The sequence below is a fragment of the Triturus cristatus genome, chromosome 1_1, assembly GCF_964204655.1.
Source record: "Triturus cristatus chromosome 1_1, aTriCri1.1, whole genome shotgun sequence".
NCBI lineage: Eukaryota > Metazoa > Chordata > Amphibia > Caudata > Salamandridae > Triturus > Triturus cristatus.
This window is the reverse complement of record NC_140579.1, coordinates 1037032765-1037048714: the sequence shown is the minus strand read 5'-3', so window position 1 is coordinate 1037048714 and position 15950 is coordinate 1037032765.

Here is a 15950-nt window from a genome sequence, read left to right as displayed (position 1 = left end):
AGCAGTGCCCAGACATATGAGGGTTAGGTGCAGAGGACTACCAGCAGTGCCCAGACATATGAGGGGTGGGTGCATATCACTCCCAGCAGTGGCCAGACATATGAGGGGTGGGGGCAGAGGACTCCCCGCAGTGCCCAGACATATGAGGGGTGGGTGCAGAGGCCTCCCAGCAGTGCCCAGACATATGAGGGGTGGGTGCAGAGGACTACCAGCAGTGCCCAGACATATGAGGGGTGGGTGCAGAGGACACCCAGCAGTGCCCAGACATATGAGGGGTGGGTGCAGACACCTCCCAGCAGTGGCCAGACATATGAGGGGTGGGTGCAGAGGACTACCAGCAGTGCCCAGACATATGAGGGGTGGGTGCATATCACTCCCAGCAGTACCCAGGCATATGAGGGGTGGGTGCAGAGGACTCCCAGCAGTGCCCAGACATATGAGGGGTGGGTGCAGAGGACTCCCAGCAGTGCCCGGACATATGATGGGTGGGTGTATATCATTACCAGCAGTGCCCAGACATATGAGGGGTGGGTGCATATCACTCCCAGCAGTGCCCAGACATATGAGGGGTGGGTGCAGAGGACTCCCAGCAGTGCCCAGACATATGAGGGGTGTGTGCATATCACTCCCAAAGTGCCCAGAAATATGAGGGGTGGGTGCAGAGGACTCCCAGCAGTGCCCAGACATATGAGGGGTGGGTGCATATCACTCCCAGCAGTGCCCAGACATATGAGGGGTGGGTGCAGAGGACTCCCAGCAGTGCCCAGACATATAAGGGCTGGGCGCATATCACTCCCAGCAGTGGCAAAACATATGAGGGATAGGTGCAGAGGCCAGCCAGCAGTGCCCAGACATATGAGGGGTGGGTGCAGAGGACTCCCAGCAGTGCCCAGACATATGAGGGGTGGGTGCAGAGGACTACCAGCAGTGCCCAGACATATGAGGGGTGGGTGCATATCACTCCCAGCAGTGGCCAGACATATGAGGGGTGGGTGCAGAGGACTCCCAGCAGTGCCCAGACATATGAGGGGTGGGTGCAGAGGACTCCCAGCAGTGCCCAGCCATATGAGGGGTGGGTGCAGAGGCCAGCCAGCAGTGCCCAGACATATGACGGGTGGGTGCAGAGGACTCCCAGCAGTGCCCAGACATATGATGGGTGGGTGGATATCACTACCAGCAGTGCCCAGACATATGAGGCTTGGGTGCATATCACACCCAGCAGTGCCCAGACATATGAGGGGTGGGTGCAGAGGACTCCCAGCAGTGCCCAGACATATAAGGGGTGTGTGCATATCACTCCCAAAGTGCCAAGACATATGAGGGGTGGGTGCAGAGGACTCCCAGCAGTGCCCAGACATATGAGGGGTGGGTGCATATCACTCCCTGCAGTGCCCAGACATATGAGGGGTGGGTGCAGAGGACTCCCAGCAGTGCCCAGACATATGAGGGGTGGGTGTATATCACTACCAACAGTTCCCAGACATATGAGTGGTGGGTGCATATCACTCCCAGCAGTGGCCAGACATATGAGGGGTGGGTGCAGAGGACTCCCAGCAGTGCCCAGACATATGAGGGGCGGGTGCAGAGGACTCCCAGCAGTGCCCAGACATATGAGCGGTGGGCGCATATCACTCCTATCAGTGGCCAGACATATGAGGGGTAGGTGCAGGGGACTACCAGCAGTGCCCAGACATATGAGGGGTGGGTGCAGAGGACTCCCAGCAGTGCCCAGACATATGAGGGGTGGGTGTATATCACTCCCAGCAGTGCCCAGACATATGAGGGGTGGGTGCATATCACTCCCAGCAGTGCCCAGACATATGAGGGGTGTGTGCATATCACTCCCAGCAGTGCCCAGACATATGAGGGGTGGGTGCATATCACTCCCAGCACTGCCCAGACATATGAGGGGTGGGTGCAGACGCCTCCGAGCAGTGGCCAGACATATGAGGGGCGGGTGCAGAGGACTACAAGCAGTGCCCAGACATATGAGGGGTGGGTGCATATCACACCCAGCAGTACCCAGGCATATGAGGGGTGGGTGCAGAGGACTCCCAGCAGTGCCCAGACATATGAGGGGTGGGTGCAGAGGACTCCCAGCAGTGCCCAGACATATGATGGGTGGGTGTATATCATTACCAGCAGTGCCCAGACATATGAGGGGTGGGTGCATATCACTCCCAGCAGTGCCCAGACATATGAGGGGTGGGTGCAGAGGACTCCCAGCAGTGCCCAGACATATGAGGGGTGTGTGCATATCACTCCCAAAGTGCCCAGAAATATGAGGGGTGGGTGCAGATGACTCCCAGCAGTGCCCAGACATATGAGGGGTGGGTGCATATCACTCCCAGCAGTGCCCAGACATATGAGGGGTGGGTGCAGAGGACTCCCAGCAGTGCCCAGACATATGAGGGGTGGGCGCATATCACTCCCAGCAGTGGACAGACATATGAGGGATAGGTGCAGAGGCCAGCCAGCAGTGCCCAGACATATGAGGGGTGGGTGCAGAGGACTCCCAGCAGTGCCCAGACATATGAGGGGTGGGTGCAGAGGACTACCAGCAGTGCCCAGACATATGAGGGGTGGGTGCATATCACTCCCAGCAGTGGCCAGACATATGAGGGGTGGGTGCAGAGGACTCCCAGCAGTGCCCAGACATATGAGGGGTGGGTGCAGAGGACTCCCAGCAGTGCCCAGACATATGAGGGGTGGGTGCAGAGGCCAGCCAGCAGAGCCCAGACATATGAGGGGTGGGTGCAGAGGACTCCCAGCAGTGCCCAGACATATGATGGGTGGGTGTATATCACTACCAGCAGTGCCCAGACATATGAGGGGTGGGTGCATATCACTCCCAGCAGTGCCCAGACATATGAGGGGTGGGTGCAGAGGACTCCCAGCAGTGCCCAGACATATAAGGGGTGTGTGCATATCACTCCCAAAGTGCCCAGACATATGAGGGGTGGGTGCAGAGGACTCCCAGCAGTGCCCAGACATATGAGGGGTGGGTGCATATCACTCCCTGCAGTGCCCAGACATATGAGGGGTGGGTGCAGAGGACTCCCAGCAGTGCCCAGACATATGAGGGGTGGGTGTATATCACTACCAGCAGTTCCCAGACATATGAGTGGTGGGTGCATATCACTCCCAGCAGTGGCCAGACATATGAGAGGTGGGTGCAGAGGACTCCCAGCAGTGCCCAGACATATGAGGGGTGGGTGCAGAGGACTCCCAGCAGTGCCCAGACATATGAGGGGTGGGCGCATATCACTCCCATCAGTGGCCAGGCATATGAGGGGTAGGTGCAGGGGACTACCAGCAGTGCCCAGACATATGAGGGGTGGGTGAAGAGGACTCCCAGCAGTGCCCAGACATATGAGGGGTGGGTGCAGAGGCCAGCCAGCAGTGCCCAGACATATGAGGGGTGGGTGCAGAGGACTCCCAGCAGTGCCCAGACATATGAGGGGTGGGTGCAGAGGACTACCAGCAGTGCCCAGACATATGAGGGGTGGGTGCATATCACTCCCAGCAGTGGCCAGACATATGAGGGGTGGGTGCAGAGGACTCCCAGCAGTGCCCAGACATATGAGGGGTGGGTGCAGAGGACTCCCAGCAGTGCCCAGATATATGAGGGGTGGGTGCAGAGGCCAGCCAGCAGTGCCCAGACATATGAGGGGTGGGTGCATATCACTCCCAGCAGTGCACAGACATATGAGGGGTGGGTGCAGAGGACTCCCAGCAGTGCCCAGACATATGAGGGGTGGGTGTATATCACTCCCAGCAGTGCCCAGACATATGAGGGGTGGGTGCATATCACTCCCAGCAGTGCCCAGACATATGAGGGGTGTGTGCATATCACTCCCAGCAGTGCTCAGACATATGAGGGGTGGGTGCATATCACTCCCAGCACTGCCCACACATATGAGGGGTGGGTGCAGAGGACTCCCAGCAGTGCCCAGACATATGAGAGGTGGGTGCATATCACTCCCTGCAGTTCCCAGACATATGATGGGTGGGTGCAGAGGGCTCCCAGCAGTGCCCAGACATATGAGGGGTGGGTGCATATCACTCCCAGCAGTGCCCAGACATATGAGGGGTGGATGCAGAGGACTCCCAGCAGTGCCCAGACATATGAGGGGTGGGTGTATGTCACTACCAGCAGTGCCCAGACATATGAGTGGTGGGTGCATATCACTCCCAGCAGTGGCCAGACATATGAGGGGTGGGTGCAGAGGACTCCCAGCAGTGCCCAGACATATGAGGGGTGGGTGCAGAGGACTCCCAGCAGTGCCCAGACATATGAAGGGTGGGTGCATATCACTCCCAGCAGTGGCCAGACATATGAGGGGTAGGTGCAGGGGACTACCAGCAGTGCCCAGACATATGAGGGGTGGGTGCAGAGGCCAGCCAGCAGTGCCCAGACATATGAGTGGTGGGTGCAGAGGACTCCCAGCAGTGCCCAGACATATGAGGGGTGGGTGCAGAGGACTACCAGCAGTGCCCAGACATATGAGGGGTGGGTGCATATCACTCCCAGCAGTGGCCAGACATATGAGGGGTGGGTGCAGAGGACTCCCAGCAGTGCCCAGACATATGAGGGGTGGGCGCAGAGGACTCCCAGCAGTGCCCAGACATATGAGGGGTGGGTGTATATCACTCCCAGCAGTGCCCAGACATATGAGGGGTGGGTGCATATCACTCCCAGCAGTGCCCAGACATATGAGGGGTGTGTGCATATCACTCCCAGCAGTGCCCAGACATATGAGGGGTGGGTGCATATCACTCCCAGCACTGCCCAGACATATGAGGGGTGGGTGCAGACGCCTCCGAGCAGTGGCCAGACATATGAGGGGCGGGTGCAGAGGACTACAAGCAGTGCCCAGACATATGAGGGGTGGGTGCATATCACACCCAGCAGTACCCAGGCATATGAGGGGTGGGTGCAGAGGACTCCCAGCAGTGCCCAGACATATGAGGGGTGGGTGCAGAGGACTCCCAGCAGTGCCCAGACATATGATGGGTGGGTGTATATCATTACCAGCAGTGCCCAGACATATGAGGGGTGGGTGCATATCACTCCCAGCAGTGCCCAGACATATGAGGGGTGGGTGCAGAGGACTCCCAGCAGTGCCCAGACATATGAGGGGTGTGTGCATATCACTCCCAAAGTGCCCAGAAATATGAGGGGTGGGTGCAGATGACTCCCAGCAGTGCCCAGACATATGAGGGGTGGGTGCATATCACTCCCAGCAGTGCCCAGACATATGTGGGGTGGGTGCAGAGGACTCCCAGCAGTGCCCAGACATATGAGGGGTGGGCGCATATCACTCCCAGCAGTGGCCAGACATATGAGGGATAGGTGCAGAGGCCAGCCAGCAGTGCCCAGACATATGAGGGGTGGGTGCAGAGGACTCCCAGCAGTGCCCAGACATATGAGGGGTGGGTGCAGAGGACTACCAGCAGTGCCCAGACATATGAGGGGTGGGTGCATATCACTCCCAGCAGTGGCCAGACATATGAGGGGTGGGTGCAGAGGACTCCCAGCAGTGCCCAGACATATGAGGGGTGGGTGCAGAGGACTCCCAGCAGTGCCCAGACATATGAGGGGTGGGTGCAGAGGCCAGCCAGCAGAGCCCAGACATATGAGGGGTGGGTGCAGAGGACTCCCAGCAGTGCCCAGACATATGATGGGTGGGTGTATATCACTACCAGCAGTGCCCAGACATATGAGGGGTGGGTGCATATCACTCCCAGCAGTGCCCAGACATATGAGGGGTGGGTGCAGAGGACTCCCAGCAGTGCCCAGACATATAAGGGGTGTGTGCATATCACTCCCAAAGTGCCCAGACATATGAGGGGTGGGTGCAGAGGACTCCCAGCAGTGCCCAGACATATGAGGGGTGGGTGCATATCACTCCCTGCAGTGCCCAGACATATGAGGGGTGGGTGCAGAGGACTCCCAGCAGTGCCCAGACATATGAGGGGTGGGTGTATATCACTACCAGCAGTTCCCAGACATATGAGTGGTGGGTGCATATCACTCCCAGCAGTGGCCAGACATATGAGAGGTGGGTGCAGAGGACTCCCAGCAGTGCCCAGACATATGAGGGGTGGGTGCAGAGGACTCCCATCAGTGCCCAGACATATGAGGGGTGGGCGCATATCACTCCCATCAGTGGCCAGGCATATGAGGGGTAGGTGCAGGGGACTACCAGCAGTGCCCAGACATATGAGGGGTGGGTGAAGAGGACTCCCAGCAGTGCCCAGACATATGAGGGGTGGGTGCAGAGGCCAGCCAGCAGTGCCCAGACATATGAGGGGTGGGTGCAGAGGACTCCCAGCGGTGCCCAGACATATGAGGGGTGGGTGCAGAGGACTACCAGCAGTGCCCAGACATATGAGGGGTGGGTGCATATCACTCCCAGCAGTGGCCAGACATATGAGGGGTGGGTGCAGAGGACTCCCAGCAGTGCCCAGACATATGAGGGGTGGGTGCAGAGGACTCCCAGCAGTGCCCAGACATATGAGGGGTGGGTGCAGAGGCCAGCCAGCAGTGCCCAGACATATGAGGGGTGGGTGCATATCACTCCCAGCAGTGCACAGACATATGAGGGGTGGGTGCAGAGGACTCCCAGCAGTGCCCAGACATATGAGGGGTGGGTGTATATCACGCCCAGCAGTGCCCAGACATATGAGGGGTGGGTGCATATCACTCCCAGCAGTGCCCAGACATATGAGGGGTGTGTGCATATCACTCCCAGCAGTGCTCAGACATATGAGGGGTGGGTGCATATCACTCCCAGCACTGCCTACACATATGAGGGGTGGGTGCAGAGGACTCCCAGCAGTGCCCAGACATATGAGAGGTGGGTGCATATCACTCCCTGCAGTTCCCAGACATATGATGGGTGGGTGCAGAGGACTCCCAGCAGTGCCCAGACATATGAGGGGTGGGTGCATATCACTCCCAGCAGTGCCCAGACATATGAGGGGTGGATGCAGAGGACTCCCAGCAGTGCCCAGACATATGAGGGGTGGGTGTATGTCACTACCAGCAGTGCCCAGACATATGAGTGGTGGGTGCATATCACTCCCAGCAGTGGCCAGACATATGAGGGGTGGGTGCAGAGGACTCCCAGCAGTGCCCAGACATATGAGGGGTGGGTGCAGAGGACTCCCAGCAGTGCCCAGACATATGAGGGGTGGGTGCATATCACTCCCAGCAGTGGCCAGACATATGAGGGGTAGGTGCAGGGGACTACCAGCAGTGCCCAGACATATGAGGGGTGGGTGCAGAGGCCAGCCAGCAGTGCCCAGACATATGAGTGGTGGGTGCAGAGGACTCCCAGCAGTGCCCAGACATATGAGGGGTGGGTGCAGAGGACTACCAGCAGTGCCCAGACATATGAGGGGTGGGTGCATATCACTCCCAGCAGTGGCCAGACATATGAGAGGTGGGTGCAGAGGACTCCCAGCAGTGCCCAGATATATGAGGGGTGGGTGCAGAGGACTCCCAGCAGTGCCCAGACATATGAGGGGTGGGTGCAGAGGCCAGCCAGCAGTGCCCAGACATATGAGGGGTGGGTGCATATCACTCCCAGCAGTGCACAGACATATGAGGGGTGGGTGCAGAGGACTCCCAGCAGTGCCCAGACATATGAGGGGTGGGTGTATATCACTCCCAGCAGTGCCCAGACATTTGAGGGGTGGGTGCAGAGCACTCCCAGCAGTGCCCAGACATATGAGGGGTGTGTGCATATCACTCCCAGCAGTGCCCAGATATATGAGGGGTGGGTGCATATCACTCCCAGCACTGCCCAGACATATGAGGGGTGGGTGCAGAGGACTCCCAGCAGTGCCCAGACATATGAGAGGTGGGTGCATATCACTCCCTGCAGTTCCCAGACATATGATGGGTGGGTGCAGAGGACTCCCAGCAGTGCCCAGACATATGAGGGGTGGGTGCATATCACTCCCAGCAGTGCCCAGACATATGAGGGGTGGATGCAGAGGACTCCCAGCAGTGCCCAGACATATGAGGGGTGGGTGTATATCACTACCAGCAGTGCCCAGACATATGAGTGGTGGGTGCATATCACTCCCAGCAGTGGCCAGACATATGAGGGGTGGGTGCAGAGGACTCCCAGCAGTGCCCAGACATATGAGGGGTGGGTGCAGAGGACTCCCAGCAGTGCCCAGACATATGAGGGGTGGGTGCATATCACTCCCAGCAGTGGCCAGACATATGAGGGGTAGGTGCAGGGGACTACCAGCAGTGCCCAGACATATGAGGGGTGGGTGCAGAGGACTCCCAGCAGTGACCAGACATATGAGGGGTGGGTGCATATCACTCCCAGCAGTGGCCAGACATATGAGTGGTGGGTGCAGAGGACTCCCAGCAGTGCCCAGACATATGAGGGGTGGGTGCAGAGGACTCCCAGCAGTGCCCAGACATATGAGGGGTGGGTGCAGAGGCCAGCCAGCAGTGCCCAGACATATGAGGGGTGGGTGCAAATGACTCCCAGCAGTGCCCAGACATATGAGGGGTGGGTGCAGAGGACTACCAGCAGTGCCCAGACATATGAGGGGTGGGTACATATCACTCCCAGCAGTGGCCAGACATATGAGGGGTGGTTGCAGAGGTCTCCCAGCAGTGCCCAGACATATGAGGGGTGGATGCATATCACTCTCAGCAGTGGCCAGACATATGAGGGGTGGTGCAGAGGACTCCCAGCAGTGCCCAGACATATGAGGGGTGGGTGTATATCACTACCATAAGTGCCCAGACATATGAGGGGTGGGTGCATATCACTCCCAGCAGTGCCCAGACATATGAGGGGTGGGTGCAGATGACTCCCAGCAGGGCCAAGACATATGAGGGGTGGGTGCAGAGGACTCCCAGCAGTGCCCAGACATATGAGGTGTCGGTGCAGAGGACTCTCAGCAGTGCCCAGACATATGAGGGTTGGCTGCATATCACTCCCAGCAGTGCCCAGACATATGAGGGGTGGGTGCAGAGGACTCCCAGCAGTGCCCAGAAATATGAGGGGTGGGTGCATATCACTCCCAGCAGTGCCCAGACATATGCGGGGTGGGTGCAAAGGACTTCCAGCAGTGCCCAGACATATCAGGGGTGGGTGCATGTCAATCCCAGCAGTGGCCAGACATATGAGGGGTGGGTGCAGAGGCCTCCCAGCAGTGCCCAGACATATGAGGGGTGGGTGCAGAGGACTCTCAGCAGTGCCCAGACATATGAGGGGTGGGTGCAGAGGCCTCCCAGCAGTGCCCAGACATATGAGGGGTGGGTGAAGAGGACTTCCAGCAGTGCCCAGACATATGAGGGGTGGCTGCATATCACTCCCAGCAGTGCCCAGGCATATGAGGGGTGGGTGCAGAGGACTTCCAGCAGTGCCCAGACATATGAGGGGTGGGTGCAGAGGACTACCAGCAGTGCCCAGACATATGAGGGGTGGGTGCAGAGGCCTGCCAGCAGTGCCCAGACATATGAGGGGTGGGTGCAGAGGCCTCCCAGCAGTGCCCAGACATATGAGGGGTGGGTGCATATCACTCCCAGCAGTGCCCAGGCATATGAGGGGTGGGTGCAGAGGACTTCCAGCAGTGCCCAGACATATGCGGGGTGGGTGCAGAGGCCTCCCAGCAGTGCCCAGACATTTGAGTGGTGGGTGCAAAGGCCTCCCAGCAGTGCCCAGACATATATGGGGTGGGTGAATATCACTCCCAGCAGTGCCCAGGCATATGAGGGGTGGGTGCAGAGGACTTCCAGCATTGCCCAGACATATGAGGGGTGGGTGCAGAGGACTACCAGCAGTGCCCAGACATATGAGGGGTGGGTGCATATCACTCCCAGCAGTGCCCAGGCATAGGAGGGGTGGGTGTAGATGACTTCCAGCAGTGCCCAGACATATGAGGGGTGGGTGCAGAGGACTCCCCGCAGTGCCCAGACATATGAGGGGTGGGTGCACAGGCCTCCCAGCAGTGCCCAGACATATGAGGGGTGGGTGCAGAGGCCTCCCAGCAGTGCCCAGACATATGAGGGGTGGGTGCATATCACTCCCAGCAGTGCCCAGGCATATGAGGGGTGGGTGCAGAGGACTTCCAGCAGTGCCCAGACATATGAGGGGTGGGTGCAGAGGACTCCAGCAGTGTCCAGACTTGTGAGGGGTGGGGGCAGAGGCCTCCCAGCAGTGCCCATACATATGAGGGGTGGGGGCAGAGGCCTCCCAGCAGTGCCCAGACATATGAAGGGTGGGTGCAGAGGACTACCAGCAGTGCCCAGAGATATGAGGGGTGGGTGCAGAGAACTCCCACCAGTGGCTAGACATATGAGGGGTGGGTGCATATCACTCCCAGCAGTGCCCAGACATATGAGGGGTGGGTATAGAGGACTCCCAGCAGTTTCCAGACATATGAGGGGTGGGTGCAGAGGACTCTCAGCAGTGCCCAGACATGTGAGGGGTGGGTGCATATCCCTCCCAGCAGTGGCCAGACATATGAGGGGTGGGTGCAGAAAACTCCCAGCAGTGCCCAGACATATGAGGGGTGGGTGCATATCACTCCCAGCAGTGCCCAGACATATGAGGGGTGGGTGCAGAGGACTCCCAGCAGTGCCCAGACATATGAGGGGTGGGTGCATATCACTCCCTGCAGTGCCCAGACATATGAGGGGTGGGTGCAGAGGACTCCCAGCAGTGCCCAGACATATGTGGGGTGGGTGCAGAGGCCAGCCAGCAGTGCCCAGACATATGAGGGGTGGGTGCAGAGGACTCCCAGCAGTGCCCAGACATATGATGGGTGGGTGTATATCACTACCAGCAGTGCCCAGACATATGAGGGGTGGGTGCATATCACTCCCAGCAGTGCCCAGACATATGAGGGGTGGGTGCAGAGGACTCCCAGCAGTGCTCAGACATATGAGGGGTGTGTGCATATCACTCCCAAAGTGCCCAGACATATGAGGGGTGGGTGCAGAGGACTCCCAGCAGTGCCCAGACATATGAGGGGTGGGTGCATATCACTCCCTGCAGTGCCCAGACATATGAGGGGTGGGTGCAGAGGACTCCCAGCAGTGCCCAGACATATGAGGGGTGGGTGTATATCACTACCAGCAGTTCCCAGACATATGAGTGGTGGGTGCATATCACTCACAGCAGTGGCCAGACATATAAGGGGTGGGTGCAGAGGACTCCCAGCAGTGCCCAGACATATGAGGGGTGGGTGCAGAGGACTCCCAGCAGAGCCCAGACATATGAGGGGTGGGCGCATGTCACTCCCATCAGTGGCCAGACATATGAGGGGTAGGTGCAGGGGACTACCAGCAGTGCCCAGACATATGAGGGGTGGGTGAAGAGGACTTCCAGCAGTGCCCAGACATATGAGGGGTGGGTGCAGAGGCCAGCCAGCAGTGCCCAGACATATGAGGGGTGGGTGCAGAGGACTCCCAGCGGTGCCCAGACATGTGAGGGGTGGGTGCAGAGGACTACCAGCAGTGCCCAGACATATAAGGGGTGGGTGCATATCACTCCCAGCAGTGGCCAGACATATGAGGGGTGGGTGCAGAGGACTCCCAGCAGTGCCCAGACATATGAGGGGTGGGTGCAGAGGACTCCCAGCAGTGCCCAGACATATGAGGGGTGGGTGCAGAGGCCAGCCAGCAGTGCCCAGACATATGAGGGGTGGGTGCATATCACTCCCAGCAGTGCACAGACATATAAGGGGTGGGTGCAGAGGACTCCCAGCAGTGCCCAGACATATGAGGGGTGGGTGTATATCACTCCCAGCAGTGCCCAGACATATGAGGGGTGGGTGCAGAGCACTCCCAGCAGTGCCCAGACATATGAGGGGTGTGTGCATATCACTCCCAGTAGTGCCCAGACATATGAGGGGTGGGTGCATATCACTCCCAGCAGTGCCCAGACATATGAGGGGTGGATGCAGAGGACTCCCAGCAGTGCCCAGACATATGAGGGGTGGGTGTATATCACTACCAGCAGTGCCCAGACATATGAGTGGTGGGTGCATATCACTTCCAGCAGTGCCCAGACATATGAGGGGTGGGTGCAGAGGACTCCCAGCAGTGCCCAGACATATGAGGGGTGGGTGCAGAGGACTCCCAGCAGTGCCCAGACATATGAGGGGTGGGTGCATATCACTTCCAGCAGTGGCCTGACATATGAGGGGTAGGTGCAGGGGACTACCAGCAGTGCCCAGACATATGAGGGGTGGGTGAAGAGGACTCCCAGCAGTGCCCAGACATATGAGGGGTGGGTGCATATCACTCCCAGCAGTGGCCAGACATATGAGGGGTGGGTGCAGAGGACTCCCAGCAGTGCCCAGACATATGAGGGGTGGGTGCAGAGGACTCCCAGCAGTGCCCAGACATATGAGGGGTGGGTGCAGAGGCCAGCCAGCAGTGCCCAGACATATGAGGGGTGGGTGCAAAGGACTCCCAGCAGTGCCCAGACATATGAGGGGTGGGTGCAGAGGACTACCAGCAGTGCCCAGACATATGAGGGTTGGGTACATATCACTCCCAGCAGTGGCCAGACATATGCATGGTGGTTGCAGAGGTCTCCCAGCAGTGCCCAGACATATGAGGGGTGGGTGCATATCACTCTCAGCAGTGGCCAGACATATGAGGGGTGGTGCAGAGGACTCCCAGCAGTGCCCAGACATATGAGGGGTTGGTGTATATCACTACCATAAGTGCCCAGACATATGAGGGGTGGGTGCATATCACTCCCAGCAGTGCCCAGACATATGAGGGGTGGGTGCAGAGGACTCCCAGCAGGGCCAAGACATATGAAGGGTGGGTGCAGAGGACTCCCAGCAGTGCCCAGACATATGAGGTGTGGGTGCAGAGGACTCCCAGCAGTGCCCATACATATGAGGGTTGGCTGCATATCACTCCCAGCAGTGCCCAGACATATGAGGGGTGGGTGCAGAGGAATCCCAGCACTGCCCAGACATATGAGGGGTGGGTGCATATCACTCCCAGCAGTTCCCAGAAATATGCGGGGTGGGTGCAGAGGACTTCCAGCAGTGCCCAGACATATCAGGGGTGGGTGCAGGTCAATCCCAGCAGTGGCCAGACATATGAGGGGTGGGTGCAGAGGCCTCCCAGCAGTGCCCAGACATATGAGGGGTGGGTGCAGAGGACTCTCAGCAGTGCCCAGACATATGAGGGGTGGGTGCAGAGGACTACCAGCAGCTCCCAGACATATGAGGGGTGGGTGCATATCACTGACAGCAGTGGCCAGACATATGAGGGGTGGGTGCAGAGGACTCCCCGCAGTGCCCAGACATATGAGGGGTGGGTGCAGAGGCCTCCCAGCAGTGCCCAGACATATGAGGGGTGGGTGAAGAGGACTTCCAGCAGTGCCCAGACATATGAGGGGTGGGTGCATATCACTCCCAGCAGTGCCCAGGCATATGAGGGGTGGGTGCAGAGGACTTCCAGCAGTGCCCAGACATATGAGGGGTGGGTGCAGAGGACTACCAGCAGTGCCCAGACATATGAGGGGTGGGTGCAGAGGCCTACCAGCAGTGCCCAGACATATGAGGGGTGGCTGCAGAGGCCTCCCAGCAGCACCCAGACATATGAGGGGTGGGTGCATATCACTCCCAGCAGTGCCCAGGCATATGAGGGGTGGGTGCAGAGGACTTCCAGCAGTGCCCAGACATACGAGGGGTGGGTGCAGAGGCCTCCCAGCAGTGCCCAGACATATAAGGGGTGTGTGCATATCACTCCCAAAGTGCCCAGACATATGAGGGGTGGGTGCAGAGGACTCCCAGCAGTGCCCAGACATATGAGGGGTGGGTGCATATCACTCCCTGCAGTGCCCAGACATATGAGGGGTGGGTGCAGAGGACTCCCAGCAGTGCCCAGACATATGAGGGGTGGGTGTATATCACTACCAGCAGTTCCCAGACATATGAGTGGTGGGTGCATATCACTCCCAGCAGTGGCCAGACATATGAGAGGTGGGTGCAGAGGACTCCCAGCAGTGCCCAGACATATGAGGGGTGGGTGCAGAGGACTCCCAGCAGTGCCCAGACATATGAGGGGTGGGCGCATATCACTCCCATCAGTGGCCAGGCATATGAGGGGTAGGTGCAGGGGACTACCAGCAGTGCCCAGACATATGAGGGGTGGGTGAAGAGGACTCCCAGCAGTGCCCAGACATATGAGGGGTGGGTGCAGAGGCCAGCCAGCAGTGCCCAGACATATGAGGGGTGGGTGCAGAGGACTCCCAGCAGTGCCCAGACATATGAGGGGTGGGTGCAGAGGACTACCAGCAGTGCCCAGACATATGAGGGGTGGGTGCATATCACTCCCAGCAGTGGCCAGACATATGAGGGGTGGGTGCAGAGGACTCCCAGCAGTGCCCAGACATATGAGGGGTGGGTGCAGAGGACTCCCAGCAGTGCCCAGACATATGAGGGGTGGGTGCAGAGGCCAGCCAGCAGTGCCCAGACATATGAGGGGTGGGTGCATATCACTCCCAGCAGTGCACAGACATATGAGGGGTGGGTGCAGAGGACTCCCAGCAGTGCCCAGACATATGAGGGGTGGGTGTATATCACTCCCAGCAGTGCCAAGACATATGAGGGGTGGGTGCATATCACTCCCAGCAGTGCCCAGACATATGAGGGGTGTGTGCATATCACTCCCAGCAGTGCTCAGACATATGAGGGGTGGGTGCATATCACTCCCAGCACTGCCCACACATATGATGGGTGGGTGCAGAGGACTCCCAGCAGTGCCCAGACATATGAGGGGTGGGTGCATATCACTCCCAGCAGTGCCCAGACATATGAGGGGTGGATGCAGAGGACTCCCAGCAGTGCCCAGACATATGAGGGGTGGGTGCATATCACTCCCAGCAGTGCCCAGACATATGAGGGGTGGGTGCATATCACTCCCAGCAGTGGCCAGACATATGAGGGGTAGGTGCAGGGGACTACCAGCAGTGCCCAGACATATGAGGGGTGGGTGCAGAGGACTCCCAGCAGTGCCCAGACATATGAGGGGTGGGTGCATATCACTCCCAGCAGTGGCCAGACATATGAGTGGTGGGTGCAGAGGACTCCCAGCAGTGCCCAGACATATGAGGGGTGGGTGCAGAGGACTCCCAGCAGTGCCCAGACATATGAGGGGTGGGTGCAGAGGCCAGCCAGCAGTGCCCAGACATATGAGGGGTGGGTGCAAATGACTCCCAGCAGTGCCCAGATATATGAGGGGTGGGTGCAGAGGACTACCAGCAGTGCCCAGACATATGAGGGGTGGGTACATATCACTCCCAGCAGTGGCCAGACATATGAGGGGTGGTTGCAGAGGTCTCCCAGCAGTGCCCAGACATATGAGGGGTGGATGCATATCACTCTCAGCAGTGGCCAGACATATGAGGGGTGGTGCAGAGGACTCCCAGCAGTGCCCAGACATATGAGGGGTGGGTGTATATCACTACCATAAGTGCCCAGACATATGAGGGGTGGGTGCATATCACTCCCAGCAGTGCCCAGACATATGAGGGGTGGGTGCAGATGACTCCCAGCAGGGCCAAGACATATGAGGGGTGGGTGCAGAGGACTCCCAGCAGTGCCCAGACATATGAGGTGTCGGTGCAGAGGACTCTCAGCAGTGCCCAGACATATGAGGGTTGGCTGCATATCACTCCCAGCAGTGCCCAGACATATGAGGGGTGGGTGCAGAGGACTCCCAGCAGTGCCCAGAAATATGAGGGGTGGGTGCATATCACTCCCAGCAGTGCCCAGACATATGCGGGGTGGGTGCAGAGGACTTCCAGCAGTGCCCAGACATATGAGGGGTGGGTGCAGAGGACTCTCAGCAGTGCCCAGACATATGAGGGGTGGGTGCAGAGGCCTCCCAGCAGTGCCCAGACATATGAGGGGTGGGTGAAGAGGACTTCCAG